At 41.2% G+C, this 16,402-nt stretch overlaps 1 protein-coding gene across 1 annotated transcript in view; it reads left to right on the forward strand.

The window, feature by feature from the left end:
- The first annotated feature begins 776 nt into the window (after window positions 1–776).
- Window positions 777–16,402, forward strand: part of col21a1 (collagen, type XXI, alpha 1) — a 212,475-nt gene continuing 196,849 nt past the window's right edge. Inside the window, exon 1 of the mRNA XM_028820544.2 lies at window positions 777–1,085. The gene's annotated coding sequence lies outside the window, so the exon portion shown is untranslated. The remainder of the gene's footprint in view (window positions 1,086–16,402) is intronic.

Below are 16,402 nucleotides of genomic sequence, written 5' to 3' on the forward strand. Positions count from 1 at the left end.
AATGGTACATTCTTGTTATTGATTGTTATTACTTTACTGATGCAAACTGTGTACTGAGGTTTGCTCCTAACAATACATATTGTTTATTGATCAGCATGTTTATTACACAACATGAATTTCTGGTTATGGTTAAACATTTCCTTCTGTTGGAATTTGTTGCAAAGAACCAATAGTTTTTATACTGTAGACCTAAAAATATTGTCACCTTATTTATTACAGTAAAATTTTGGCAACCCAGCTGCCAGTATTTTACCGTAAATGTAACATTTTTTTTAAAGTGTACCGTAGACCAAAAAATATTGTCACCTTCTTTTTTACGGTAAAATTCAGGCGACCCCAGCTGCCAGTATTTTACCGTAAATTTAACATTATTTTTTTTACAGCGTGCCATCGCTCTGAAGAACCACCATGGCACCTGTGGAATGAGCGTCACTGGCCCGCGGTCCCGCAGACTGTGCTCACTCCGAATATGGCTATCTTCTTGAAGCAGCATTCTATCAGTGAAGCATGCCTTCTCCAGAATTATTTTCTTCTGGGACAGGCTCCAGTTCCCCTCCTTCAAATAATCAGTGAAAGAATTGTTTTTATTCAAAATCTGGCCAATTGCTAGTAGCTCGTAATTATTTTCAAAGTGGCTAACTTTGGAAAGACAAAAAACTGATTGTGCAAAAAATAACGCAAGGGTCTCCAGGGAATTTTTTTTTGCAGAATTTTGCAGCGATCTGCCCTCCTCTTGCTAAACTTGGAAACTGATTTTTGGAAATCGAAAAAGAGCGACGCTAAACGAGTCAAAGCAGTTAACTCGTATCCGGGCGGCCCCCTCTACTGCTCCTTATCTGAGCCTCTCCCCCCGTAGTATGGCGAGTGGCCAGCGCTAGTCACAGAGGAGAAGAGAAGAGAAGAGAGATCCTGCAGAGAGGGCAGGCTTTACTCAATGAAGAACGAGCTGGGCAGGAGCGTCCAGTTGTCTTCCAACAACCGCGCAGCAGCAGCAGCAGCAATACGCCGATGCCCGGTCACACCAGCCAGAACTTAACGGACTGAGTCACTGCGAGGAGCCGCTATAGTGGCGCACCTGCCTGCTGGTAAGTTGACCGCAGCCGGCTGGGGGTTCGATTTACAGGAGGAAACTTCCAAAAGTGTATTTTTTTTATATATCCGTGAGAAGCGAAGAGCGGCGTAAGAACAACAGTAAGGCAGAAGTTCGGTGGGTGCAGACCTGAACAGGATGAGCGGAGACACCGTTAAAGTTTGCGGGACTCCCGGAGTCCGTGCGATGTGCGTGACAGTTTGTTCACGACGTCTCGCCGTGCAATAAAAATGGCGTTTACTTTAAAAAAATAATTAAAAACAAGCAAACAAATAAATAAATTAATAAAAAAGGATTACATCCATTCATTTTCTCAGAGGCTTAATTCAGATGTGCGGTCGCGATGCATCGATCGAGTCAGGGCGGGACGCCCCCTCGCATCTTTAACGGGGTTGGCTTCACCACCAATTATGAATGTTATGGATTTGTTTTATTTAACTTTCTTGTTTCTTGTAATCAGTACTGAAGATTTTAATAGGCCTATCTGTGTTGTTTAAGTCGAATTGGGTTCGAATCCCGGCCATGCAGGATGCTATGCGGACTTCGCACGTTGACTATACCCGGTGCTCTTTCTTAACAAGAACGCCTCGTCCGGGTGCTGGTCCTGCGTGGACGTTGCATGTTCTCCTCGTGTCTGCCTGGATTTTCTCCTGTTTCCTTCCAATATCCCGAGACATTTATGGGTGTATGGATTCGCGTTGTTTAATTTGACCCTGTAGATAGATAGATAGATAGATAGATAGATAGATAGATAGATAGATAGATAGATAGATAGATAGATAGATAGATAGATAGATACTTTATTAATCCCAAGGGGAAAGACGTGCGCGTCTGTTTGCCATGGCCACATATACTGACTGGTTCTTTACTGGGTGGTGTGATTCCCAGTAGAACCATTTGTTGACAAAGAACCATTTCATTCTGCTATACTGGTTCTTTATGTATAAAGTTGGTGCTTTGAGTTTTGAAAAAGGTTCTTAACTTGTGGAGAAAACAGAAATCTTGAGCCTCTCCTGTCTAGCAGGATACTATAAGAGATCAAGATGACCTGAACTCAGTCTGTGTTACTGTGTGCATTAAGAGTCTTCTTCAAATCACAAAACGCACTGGCATTTCACAGGTTTGTTCCCAGCTATTCGTGGCTTTTTATTGATTGGCCTGCTAAATAAGTAAATGTTCTGTAACGACCCCGGGGGGTAAGAGATGGAGGAATGGAATTAGCCTCCTAATGCTGATTGCTCTTCTGAGTGGCCCCCAAAATGGACCGTTGGCATCTTCAGTGCTGTTTTCACCATCACTCGAGTCTTGCCAGCTGCTTATCTCTTTGTCCCTCCTTGCATGTCGCCCACCTCCACCTCACTTGGGGTTATGAGGCAACCTGCATGCCACACTTTTAGTGAATCGTTCTGAGAGCGAACCAGAGGTCCAATCTGACACATCTGAGTTGATGGGCTTCAGCAGCTGGGAGATGTGTCCAATCAAAGTGTTGTGTCCTTGTCCCCCCCTAACCTCACAAGTAGTTTTAAGCCGGTTTCTCCAGATATTCCTGCTTTTGTCTCGAAGTCTGTTCTTTATCCCACTGCTGCCACTAATGTGATGACCCGGGAATGTGAGAGAAACAGAGGAATGGAATAAGCCTCTTAATGGTGATTGCTGGTGAGCAGCCGCAAAGGGACCGTTGGCACCTTCAGAGCTGTTTTCACCGCAGCTCAGGTCTTCAGCTACTGTACTTATCCCTTTGTCCTTTCATGCACACCACCCACCTCCACCTCACCTGGGGTCAGAGGTAACCCGTATGCCACACCATTACTCCAACTCTCTGCAAGCCAACCCAAGTCCAAGGTCCAATCCAAGTTTTGATGGTGGTGACACATCTAAGCCGATGGGCTTCAGAACACGGGAGACGTGTCCTATTGAAGTGCTCATCAAAGTGTTGTGTCTGTGCCCTCCCTTACCTCACGAGCTGCTTTATAGACGGCTTCTCCAGGTATTCCTGCACCCTTAGACCATCTGCTATCACCTATGGCATATATCCCTGTTAGTTTTTGGACACCGAGCTCTTTAAGAGATTTAAGAAAAAAGGGTTAACAGAAACTCTGTCCACCGGGACATTCCAGGTATTCCTGCACCCTTAGACCATCTGCTATCACCTATGGCATATATCCCTGTTAGTTTTTGGACACCGAGCTCTTTAAGAGATTTAAGAAAAAAGGGTTAACAGAAACTCTGTCCACCGGGACATTCCAGGGGTGCGAGGTCAGCCCTGCCTGAAGGAAACTCTCATGAATGTGATCGAGAGGTTCAATAGAGTTAGCTAAAACTAGTCCTCTGTCTTGGGTTCATTAGTCTGTTCTTCATCCCACCGCTGCCACCAATGTTAAAAACAGAGGAATGAAATTAGCCTCTTAATGCTGAATACTGATGAGTGGGTCCTGAATAGGACCCTTGGCATCTTCAGTGCTGTTTTCACCACCACTTCAGTAGTGCCATGGCCTCCCAGGTGCTTGTCACTTTGTCCCTTCATGCAGGTTTGTCTCAACAAGGGTCTGGAGGCCACACCATTACTCCAGCTCTCTGTGAATTGACCCAAGTCCAGGTTACAATTTAAGGTTTGGGCGGCGATGACACATCTGAGATGACAGGCGTCGGCAGCAGGGAGATGTGTACCATCGAAGTGGTCTTAATAATAATAATAATAATAGTTATTATTTATTTATGTAATAATACTAATAGTAATAATAATGTTACAATAATAATAATATTAATAAAAAATAATAGCTATTATTTATTTAACTAATAATAATAATAGTAATAATAATATTGATAATAATAATAATAATAATAATACTGATAATAATAATAATAATAAAATAATAATAAAAATAGTAATAATAATGATACAATAATAATAATAATATTAATAGAAATAATAATAATGATAATAATAATAATAAAATAATAATAATAATAGTAATAATAATGATACAATAATAATAATAATATTAATAGAAATAATAATAATGATAATAATAAAATAAAATAATAACAATAATAGTAATAATAATGATACAATAATAATAATATTAATAAAAAATAATAATACTGATAATAATAATAATAATAATAGAAATAATAATAATGATAATAAAATAATAATAATATGATAAAAATAATAATAAAATAAAAAAAATAATAGTTATTATTTATTTAACTAATAATAATAATAATAATAATAATAATAATAGAAATAATAATAATGATAATAATTATAATAATAATAATAAAATAATAATAATAATATGATAAAAATAATATCCATCCATCCATCCATTTTCCAACCCGCTGAATCCAAACACAGGGTCACGGGGGTCTGCTGGAGCCAATCCCAGCCAACACAGGGCACAAGGCAGGAACCAATCCCAGGCAGGGTGCCAACCCACTGCAGCAGTAATAATAATAATAATAAAAATAAAATAATAATAATAGTTATTATTTATTTAACTAATACTAATAATAATAATAATACATTAAGTGCCCCCCTTCTCACAGGCTGCCTTATATAGAGCTGGCCTCTCCAGGTAACCCCCTCCCTCAGTGGGTCCGCTGACACTTGAGGGGCATGTCCCTCTGAGATGCTTTCTGGAACCTTCATGTGAATGGTTCATTTGGATTCTTTTGGGCCCTATGGCATCAATCTGAAGAGCCCCTCTGGCTCCTTCATTTTTAAGAGTGCAGGTGCTGTTCCTTCCTTGCGCCAAGTGAGTGATTGGATCGGTCCCAGTTGCCCCACTGCCCCCCATACTGGATGAGCGGGTTTGGAAGATGGGTGGATGGATGGATAACATGGATTTTGTATTTATTTATTTTTTTAATGGGTTGGAGTCCAAAACTGAACCGGTTAGTTAAGCCAAAGATGGTGGCTTTAAAGGTCTTTAAAGGAAGTGATGTCATTTAGGTCAGAAATGGAAGTGATGTCGTCAAGGCTGACTCAGGTAGAGTTTCCCGTATTTGGTCTGCAGAAATAACAGAGGAAAGTTTAGTGGACCCCGCCACCTCCTGGCCTGGCGTGGAATTGCCTTCATTTGGCTCATTCAGCTTCCTCCTAAGCACACGTGTGTCACACCCTTTACCATATAAACCAATTTGTTCATTTTGCAAGGCTCCATATAAGACACCCACTGATGAAAGGAAATCTGGCATTGCTTTTATATGTTGCCACTGTGGATGGCGCTTTATAAAATAGATTTTTGTTTCGGAAGCCGACATGTCCTGACTTTGATATGCACGGCATGTGTAGAATCAAGCCACGCAGAATACAGTATATTTTACAATGAAATCGCAAGTGAATGGACATATGTTGTTTAAATGGGGTGGGGGGAGGGGGGGCTCGCTGTGTAAGGCGCTATATTGAAGAAAGAGTTCTTGCTTTCTTAATTAAATTGAAGAACTGGAGCTACAGTGCACTGGTAAGAGTTGTGTTCAGGTTTATATAGCACCTTTTATTGCTGCAGATGGCACAATATGAGGTTGACTGATTTGTTCAAGACTCTTCGATTGCATCTTAAGAGCTTATGACACGATTATGGGCTGCAGTCTGACAATGTTGGGTTGTGTGCTGAAAACGTAACTTCTGCTGGTGTTTTGAATTTCACCCTGCATGTGAGGGTGAAAGTTGAAAGTCCCCAGGTGTGTTAGGTGAGGTGTAAAGTAGGTGACAGGGTGAGTGAAGGTGGCGTCCTGTCTGTGGGTGATGTCGCCTTCCACTTGGCACCACTGCACAAGATGAAAGAGTTCAGAAAGAAATGGGTAATGATTATAAAGCAATACGTAATCGTGCTTAATGTGGAAGGCGCTATATAATATAATGCTCATGGAATTCTGCAAACCAGCCTTATATATAAAGTAATGATTGAATGAATATGACTTACTAAAAACAGCAACTCTGGAGCGAATGCAATGTTTCATCGGTGTGTTCATATTGGTGGTGGTCAGTGACATCTGGCAAAGTGTATTTCGTAATGAATTTGCTGTATACGCCTGTGACCTTATTCCTTGTCCTTTTCCTCAGAAATTCACGGGACGGCACACCTAAGCAAACTACTTGTTTTTTTATTTTTTCATTTTTATCCCAGCACCCCATGATGCTTTGTAATGCCAGTGTGACCTCAAAACCCTGTAGCTGCCTGCTTTGAGTTCCCCAACTTTCCAAAAAATGGCCAAGTGTAGTCGATAGTCACTTCCTCAGCCCTCAGGGGCACTTAAAAGACCACAATAACCCCCTCAAAACTTGTTTGGCTTCTCCTTCTTTATTGACTTCAATGCATTACACCAGGTTTGTAGAAATTCCCCAAAAATGTCAGTCTTTTCTCTAAAGTTGAGGCGAAGTGAATTCAGTGGAGTTTGCTTGTCGCTAAACAACAATCCTTCTAACTGTCTGAAATGATGGAATGATCTCCTCATAGCTTGCTTCATTTTTATAAAAAGATAGAGCAGAAAGGCACTAAAGAATAGATAGATAGATAGATAGATAGATAGATAGATAGATAGATAGATAGATAGATAGATAGATAGATAGATAGATAGATAGATATGAAAGGCACTATATAATAGAAAACCTTTTTGTTAGATAGATAGATGCAAAAGGCACTATATAATAGATAGATAGATTGATAGATAGATATGAAAGGCACTATATAATAGATAGAACTTTTTTGATAGATAGATAGATAGATAGATAGATAGATAGATAGATAGATAGATAGATAGATAGATAGATAGATATGAAATGCACTATATAATAGAAAAATTTTTTTGATAGATAAATAGATTGATAGATAGATATGAAAGGCACTATATAATAGATATAATTTTTTTGATAGATAGATAGATAGATAGATAGATAGATAGATAGATAGATAGATAGATAGATAGATAGATAGGAAAGGCATTATATAAAAGTTAGAACTTTTTTGATAGATAGATGCAAAGGCACTATATAATAGATAGATTGATAGATATGAAAGGTATTATATAATAGAAAAACTTTTTTGATAGATAGATGCAAAAGGTACTATATAATAGATAGATAGATAGATATGAAAGGCACTATATAAAAGATAGATAGATAGATAGATAGATAGATAGATAGATAGATAGATAGATAGATAGATAGATAGATAGATAGATAGATAGAAATGGAAGGCACTATATAATAGAAAAACTTTTTTTATATATAGATAGATGCAAAAGGCACTATATAATAGATAGATAGATAGATAGACAGATAGATAGATAGATAGATAGATATGAAAGGCACTATATAAAAGATAGAACTTTTTTGATAGATAGATGCAAAAGGCACTATATAATAGATAGATAGATAGACAGATAGATAGATAGATAGATAGAGAGATAGATAGATAGATATGAAAGGCACTATATAATAGATATAACTTTTTTGATAGATAGATAGATATGAAAGGCACTATATAATAGATAGATAGAACTTTATTTGATGTATTTATTGATTTAAGACAGTTTTCCCATTCATTTTCAGTGAAAGGAAACAAAAGCCCCCCGACTTTTGAACGCCTCTGCTGAAGTTTCCATTTGTTGAAAAGTGAATTCTGTTAAGAGCCTTTCTTGACCATAGAACCTGCATTCTTTATAAAATGCATTTGGCATTTGTCAATCCTCCGAGAGTCAATCCAGCGCTGTAAAATCCCTCTGCGAGTATTAAAAATGTGAATCAAATTCAACGAGGTCTAGGGGGTGGGGAGCTGATATAATGTCTTGGCTTCGATTTCAGAGCCTTAAAAATCTTGGCCCTAATTAATTTTCCTATCATCTTGGAGAAAAAGAAGTCGTTGAACATGCCTAGACATTACTTCCAGAAGTACAGATCTATTAACTTTCAAAAAAAGTAGTAAGACAAAGTAGTCGAGAACAAGCAAACAATGCGTTCATTGTGTTGACAAATACCGGTTTCAGATTAGTGCCGCTGAAACGTGCAGTACATAAGACACCGACTTGAGGGGGTTCACATACTCTTTGACAGAGTTATAGAAAACATATGGCACAGCGCTCTGACACGGCTGGTGGTTATTGTCATTGCCGGCACCCGCTAGCGCCAGTGGCCATACCGCTAATTTCGTTAGGCTGTTGGATGCATTTCAATTTATTCCTCATTGTCATTTGCAATCCATCCGTCGTGCTTATAGAAAGGCGTGGGGACACCACATTAGGTCAGCTTATTGATCAGTCGATCCATATGTGAGTTGCCATCCTGTGAGACTCTGCAAAGTGCCCAAGGTAAGTAAGGAGGTGGGTAATTCATATGCAAGGTGGATGACGGAGACGTATGGAGCCGCTACAACGCCTCCAGACATCCTGCTGTCAACATACACTCACCAAGCAAATCCTTAGGACCACTACAGTAATACAGGGCAGGGGGCCTCATTTTACTCTCAGAAAGACCTCAATTAATCATGAAATGGATTCCACAAGACGTTGGACAACATGTTGACTTGAAGTTTCTGCTGATTTGTAAGCTGCACCTTCATGTTCTCCAACATCTCAAAAGTGGATTCAGATCCAGTGACCAGGAAGCCCACTGTAGACCACTGAACTCATCGTCCTCCTGCTCATGAAACCAGTTAGTTTTGTGACATTTTCTGGATGTAGCCTTTGGAAGATGGATGGGGAAACTGCAGCCATGAAGGGATGCAACCTGGAAATTCTCAAGTAGGCCGTGGCATTCAAGCAATGGTGGATTGTTATTAACAGGCCCAAAGTGTGCCAAGAAGACATTCCCAACACCAACAGACCACCTCCACCATCCTGAACTGTTGACACCATGCAGGTTGGGTGCCTGGATTCATGCTGTGGGTGCCAATCATCTGTCCGCCTTGGCAGAAAATCGAGATTCATCAGACTAGGCTACGTTTTCTTCCCCTCTTCAGCTGTCCAGTTTTGATGAGTCTGTGCCCACTGTTCTTGGCCGACAGGAGTGGAACCTGACGTGGTCTTCTGCTATCGTAGCCCATCGGCCTCAAGGTTCGATGAACTGTGCAATCTGAATGCTTTTCTGCTCACCACGATTGTGCAGAGTCTCCAACAATACAATACAATACAATACAATCTATTGTTGTGTAGCCCAAAGTCACACAAGGAGTGCCGCCATGGATTTTAACAGGCCCTGCCTCTTGACAGCCCCCCCAGCCTTGACTCTCTAAGAAGACAAGAAAAACCCTTGAAGGGAAAAAAATGGAAGAAACTTTGGGAAAGGCAGTTCAAAGAGAGACCCCTTTCCAGGTAGGCTGGGCGTGCAGTGGGTGTCAAAAACAAAAGGAGGGTCAATACAACACAATACACAGAAGAGAACACAAGTAATCGTCAATACAATATAACAGTGCAATAGAAATATTACAAGTACAGAACAGAATTCAACAGGAGATCATAACTCCAACAGAGTTGGCGCAGCCTTTCTGTCAGCTTGAAGCAGTCCGGCCATTCTTCTCTGACCTTCCTCATCCATAAGGTGTTCCTGTTGTCCAAGGCCAGCCCGATCCAGACAGACTCACAAGTCCACGTTGATTCTTCTTTTCCAAATGAGCACAGCACATACAGTGCAAAACCCCAATAAACTCAGTCCTTTATGAAGTAATCTTCTCCTTTCTTCTGCTGCCTCCACTCCACTGATGTGTGGAGTACAAGTCACAGGAGGTTCTGCTCAAACTTTATAACACACTGGTGAGGCCTCATCTGGAGTACTGGGTGCAGTTTGGGTCTCTTAATTACAAAAAATGACATAACAGCACAAGAGAAGGTCCAGAGAAGAGCAACTAGGCTGAGTCCAGGGCTACAGGGGATGAGTTAAGAGGAAAAATTAAAAGACCTGAGCCTTTTAACCATTTAATGTCAGTAAATGTAAAGGGTCACACATAGGAAGTAAAAATATGAGGTTTGAATACACAATGGGAGGTCTGAAAATTGAAAGTACGCCTCATGAGAAGGATTTAGGAGTCATAGTGGACTTGACAGTATCAACTACCAGACAGTGTTCAGAAGCCATTAAGAAGGCTAACAGAATCTTAGGTTATATAGCGCCTTGATGTGTGCAGTTCAAGTCACAGGAGGTTCTACTCAGGCTTTATAACACACTGGTGAGGCCTCATCTGGAGTACTGGGTGCAGTTTGGGTCTCTTGATAACAAAAAGGACATAGCAGCACAAGAAAAGGTCCAGAGAAGAGCAACTAGGCTGAGTCCAGGGCTACAGGGGATGAGTGACGAGGAAAGATTAAAAGACCATTTAACCATTTAATATCAGTAAATGTAAAAGGTCACTGGTAGGAAGTAAAAATGTGAGGTTTGAATACACAATGGGAAGTCTGAAAATTGCAAGTACGCCTCATGAGAAGGATTTAGGAGTCATAGTGGACTCTAAGCTATCAACTACCAGACAGTGTTCAGAAGACATTAAGAAGGCTAACAGAATGTCAGGTTATATAGCGCCTTGATGTGTGGAGTATAAGTCACAGGAGGTTCTGCTCAATCTTTATAACACACTGGTGAGGCCTCAACTGGAGTCCTGTGTGCAGTTTTAGTGTCCAATCTATTAAAAAAGACATAGCAGCACAAGAAAAGGTCCAGAGAAGAGCAACTAGGCTGAATCCACGGCTACAGGGGATGAGTTATTAGGAAAAATGAAAAGATCTGAGCCTTTTAACCATTTAATGTACTGTCAGTAAATGTAAAGTATTACACATAGGAAGTAATAATGTGAGGTCTGAAAATTCAAAAGCTCACCTTATGAGAAGGATTTAAGGGTCATAGTGGATGCTAAGCTATTGACTTCCCATCAGTGTTCAGAAGCTATTAAGAAGGCTCACAGAATGTCAGGTTATATAGTGCCTTGATGTGTGCAGTTCAAGTCACAGGAGGTTCTACTCAGGCTTTATAACACACTGGTGAGGCCTCATCTGGAGTCCTGTGTGTAGTTTGGGTCTTCAGGCTACAAAAAGGACATAACAGCACTAGAAAAAGTCCAGACAAGAACGACTAGGGTGAGTCCAGGGTTATGAGAAAAGATTAAAAGAGCTTGTGCTTATGTTGTAAAGAGTCAAAGCTAGAAGTGTTGCCAAAGAGGCTTCAACAGAGCATTGAATTAAAGGCTTTGAACACTTCGAGGACGGAGAGTTGTCAGTTTTTTGTATTTTTATTAGAGTTGCCAACCTACTCGAAAACATTTTCTCATTTGTCATTATGGGTTATTGAGTACAGATATATGGGCAACAATGGCAAGATCATTCATTTAGAATTAAATCAACGACATATTAAAGTGTAGTGAAAGTGAAGGAGTCAGAAAAACTTTCTAAATCCACCGTAATGTAAAGGGTCACACGTAGGAAGTCAAAGAGTGAGGTCTGAATGCACAACGGGAGGTCTGAAAATCGAGAGTCCACCTTATGAGAAGAGTTTAGGAGTCGTAGAGGACTCTAAGCTATCGACTTCCAGACAGTGTTCAGAAGCTATTAAGAAGGCTATCACAATGTCAGGTTATATAGCGCCTTGATGTGTGGCGTACAAGTCACAGGAGGTTCTGCTCAGGCTTTATAACACAATGGTGAGGCCTCATCTGGAGTCATGTGTGCAGGATCTATCTATCTGTGTCCAATCTATTAAAAAAGACATGGCAGCACAAGAAGAAGTCAAGAGAAGAGCAACTAGGCTGAGTCCAGGGTTATGAGGAAAGATTAAAAGATCTGAGCTTTAAGGAAATGAAGAGGAGACCTTACTGAAGTGTGCAAAATGACGAACGGAGTTAGTCCAGTGGATTTGACACTATCAACTGCTAGACAGTGTTCAGAAGCCATTAAGAAGGCTATCACAATATCAGGTTATATAGCGCCTTGATGTGTGGAGTACAAGTCACAGGAGGTTCTGCTCAAGTCTTTATAACACACTGGTGAGGCCTCATCTGGAGTCCTGTGTGTAGTTTTGGTCTCCAGGCTACAAAAAGGACATAGCAGCACAAGAGAAGGTCCAGAGAAGAACGACTAGGCTGATTACAGGGCTACAGGGGATGAGTGATGAGGAAAAATTAAGAGAGCTGCGCCTTAAGGAGATGAAGAGGAGTGAAGTGTGCAAAATGATGAAGGGAATTAGTCCAGTGGATCGAGACGGTGACTTAAAAATGATTTCATTAAGAACACGGGGACACCGCTGGAAACCTGTTAAGGAGAAATTTTGCTCAAACATTATGACGTTTTTTCTTTACTCAGAGAACCACAGACACGTGGAACAAGTGACCAAATAGTGTGGTGGGCAGGAGGACTTTAGGGACTGCCAGAACTCGACTCGATGTTATTTTGGGGGAATTAAGTGGATGGGACTGGTGAGCTTCATTGGGCCAAGTGGCCTCTTCTCGTCCAGATTGCTTCAATCGACCTCATGCATATGTAATCCCGATTGCCACAGAACTTCATTGGCTGGAAGAGCGGCCTCCCACCTGATGCATCGAGACCCCGTCACCCACGTTTGAGATTATCTGACTGAGAGCCTAAGATCCAAAGACATGAAGATGAAGTGGATTGGTGACAGTAAGTAGGCCTCCTGGTGTGTTTGCCCCTGTGGTGGATTGGCACCTCTTCTAGGGGTTGTTCCTGCCTTGTGCCAGATGCTCCAGCTGCCCCGCCACTCTGCCCCGGGTAAGCCGATTTCCACAAGGGCCAGATGTAAATAAAATCCCAAAACAAGTTTGAGCCGACTTCCAGTCTAGAGGCCCCATTCTGCCTCGTGCTTCTAAAATCGTGCAGCTTTGTCATGTAGCGTACAGTACAAGCGCAGAAGGTACAGTACATGTGTTTGGGCCGCGTCCAAGAGGAATTTCGCTGTCTGCTTATACAAATGGGTTCCATGTGAGATCTTTAATGATGTAAAAATATCCAGTGTGGCAAAAAAAAAGACAAAAGGAAATCACAGGCAGAACTTGTGCAGCTGTGGGGTTTTCCAGCTGAGAGCTCACATCAGGATAAGAAACTGGGAGTTACGAAGCAAGCGGGTCACGCCAGTGCGCTTGTCTTGCCGTCAGTAAATATTTCTCAGGAAGTTGAATGGTTATCAGCGACAAGATCACGCCAACATGTTTAGTCATCAGTTTATTCATCTGATTTCAGACTCACCTTCTGAGCATTCCCAGAATGCAGTTTTCTCCCTGACATGTGATGCCACTGTGAAAGGGTGACAGGGACAAAACATCAAAGAGTGGCAGGGACCAGGAGGTCAGAGCAAAATGTCAGCTCAACACCATAAAGAACAACAAGACAAGCACAAGTTAACAAAGAAAAAAAGGTCTTAGGAGAAGAACTGAAAACCATGAAGGTCTGTTATTGAAACTGTGGCCGGACTGGTCAGACACAGGTTCAAGTTAGGGAACCACCTGTTGGAACGGAATCAAATCAAAGACAACATGATCCAACTCTACTGTTAACAATAACGGAAATTTTTATAACAGAGAAGAACCAAACTCCTCTTTTCCTCTTGTGCTCTCACGAGGGAGACAGCGACTTCAGTCGGGGTGGGCTACACATAGACGTGGACAAATTTGTCGGCCCCCTTACAGCTCAAGTGCTGTCTGCGTCCTGAAAACATGAAAAGCCATTGTCCTCGGTGTCATTGAGTGAAGCAAAGCAAGTGGGACAAGAGATCAAGTGTGGCTTATTCTACAAAGACTTTCCAAAATGGACCACATTTGTTGGGACCCCTAGAAAAGCCCCTAAAAAATTAGATTCGAGTGAGTTTTCAAATAAGCAGTTTTCTTGAATTCATATGACACACGTCTCCAATCATGCAATCAGCCAATTTAAACAGAGAAAAGTCGTGTTTGGTGTCACTGTGTGTCCCGCACTGAACATGGACCAAAGCAAAGGAGAGAGTTGAGTGAGAGGATCACAAAGAAAATGACAGACCAGGCAAAAGCTTGAAGACCACCATCTCCAAGCAGCTTGATGGGAACAACTGCCTTATAAAATGTCCCTCCCGACAGGTTATTTTGCACCCTTGGCCAAGCTTATTAGTGCGCCAACCGACTGTTCAGTAGCCCCCCCTTCACTTCCCCCCCTTATGATCTGCTCCCCAATAATACGAGATCAATTACCAAGCAAATAAATCAGACGGTCATTTAACGATCCATTCAACTTCTAACACACGTATTCAACTGAGGTGCTGCGATGAAGCAGACCCTACACCTCCGGATAACACTGGGCACAAGGCAGGATCCCACCCTGGATGGGACACCACTCAGATTCATTTTTTTAATTCTTTTTTTGTATTTTCCATAAATTTCTTTGAAGCCTTTTCCGGTTCCCCACAACATCTTGCAGACATGTAAGAAATGAATTCTTCCCTAAGCATCCAATGTTTTTCACAGATGTCCTTCCTTTGTGAGATGTGGCCCAGGCTTGCCTGACATTTCCTAAACTCAGGGGCGGCCATGTTTGCGGTGGGCCTGCACTTACATTACTCTTACTCGGTTGACACTTTAATTCAAAGAGAATTACCCGTCTCAAGTGTGTGAAGAAAGTTATTTCCGTATTTCAGTATATGTGGGCGCTGGCAGCTGTAGACAGTGAATCAGTCTGGGAAATAAACTGAAGTGCCTGTCTGACTTATCTGAATAACTGGGGAATTGAGTGTCTGAATTGTAGACAGGACTCTCAACCAATGAGTGAGGAGGAGAGGAAAGCTCAGTTCAGAAAGCTCAATCTCCTTTGAACTCACTTCCTCTGTGTGGCCGCTCTAATAAGACAGGGGGTGCTGTTGCTCCCAACTTCATCTTTCCATCCACAACTCCAAAGTACTGCAGCGAGACGACACCTGAACACGGCTCCACAAATTTCCCAAGTGTCAGTTTAACAATATTTTGGAAAAAAATCTGCATGTGTGTTGTAGAACTGCAAGTGACAATGGATATTATTGGTCTGTGTATCTGTGTTTTTGACTGGTTGCTTTTCCTCTGACATTACAACAGATGGTGCATCACAAACATTTGTAATAATAAAATGGATTGCACGTGTCATTCCAAAAGAGGGTACATCACAAACATTACAATTATTTTTACGAATCTCATAGGAAATGTTATAACAGACACATATGCATTGCATTTATCATTCCAACAGATGGCACATCACAAACATTAATACTTCTTTTACAAATACCATACCAAATGGCATATAAGAAAGACATTTGCATTGCATATTCCATTCCAACAGATGGTACATCACAAACATTTGTAGTAATAAAGTGCATTGCTTGTGTCATTCCAACAGAGGGTACACCACAAACATTACTACTGTTTTTATGAATCCCATACCAAATGGTATATAACTGAGTCATTTGCATTGCATTTGTCATTCCAACAGAAGGTACACCACAAACATTTGTAGTAATAAAATGCATGGCATTTGTCATTCCAACATATGGCACATCATAATCATTAACACTGCTTTTATGAACTCCATCTCAAATGGCATTTACCAGAGATGTTTGTGTTGCAATTTTCATTCCAACAGATGGTGCATCATAAACATTTGTAGTAATAAAGTGGATTGCATTTGTCATTCCAATAGAGGGTACATCACAAACAATGGCATATACCAGAGATGTTTGCGTTTAAATTTTCATTCCAACAGATGGTGCATCATAAACATTTGTAGTAATAAAGTGGATTGCATGTGTCATTCCAATAGAGGGTACATCACAAACATTACTACTACTTTTATAAATCCCATACCAAATGGCATATAACAGTGACATTTGCATTGCATTTGTCATTCCAACAGATGGTGCATCACAAACATTACTACTATTTTTATGAATCCATCCATCCATCCATCCATTTTCCAACCCGCTGAATCCGAACACAGGGTCACGGGGGTCTGCTGGAGCCAATCCCAGCCAACACAAGGCACGAGGCAGGAACCAATCCTGGGCAGGGTGCCAACCCACCGCAGGACACACATAAACACACCAAGCCCAATTTAGAATCGGCAATCCACCTAACCTGCATGTCTTTGGACTGTGGGAGGAAACCGGAGCGCCCGGAGGAAACCCACACAGACACGAGGAGAACATGCAAACTCCACGCTGGGAGGACCCGGGAAGCGAACCTGGGTCTCCTAACTGCAAGGCAGCAGCGCTACCACTGCGGCACCGTGCCGCCCTAACAGAATCATTTGCATTGCATTTGTCATTTCAACAGATGGTGCATCACAAACATTTGTAGTAATAAAATACTTGGCTTTTGTCATTCC

Source organism: Erpetoichthys calabaricus, chromosome 15 (assembly GCF_900747795.2).
Source record: "Erpetoichthys calabaricus chromosome 15, fErpCal1.3, whole genome shotgun sequence".
Classification (NCBI taxonomy): domain Eukaryota; kingdom Metazoa; phylum Chordata; class Cladistia; order Polypteriformes; family Polypteridae; genus Erpetoichthys; species Erpetoichthys calabaricus.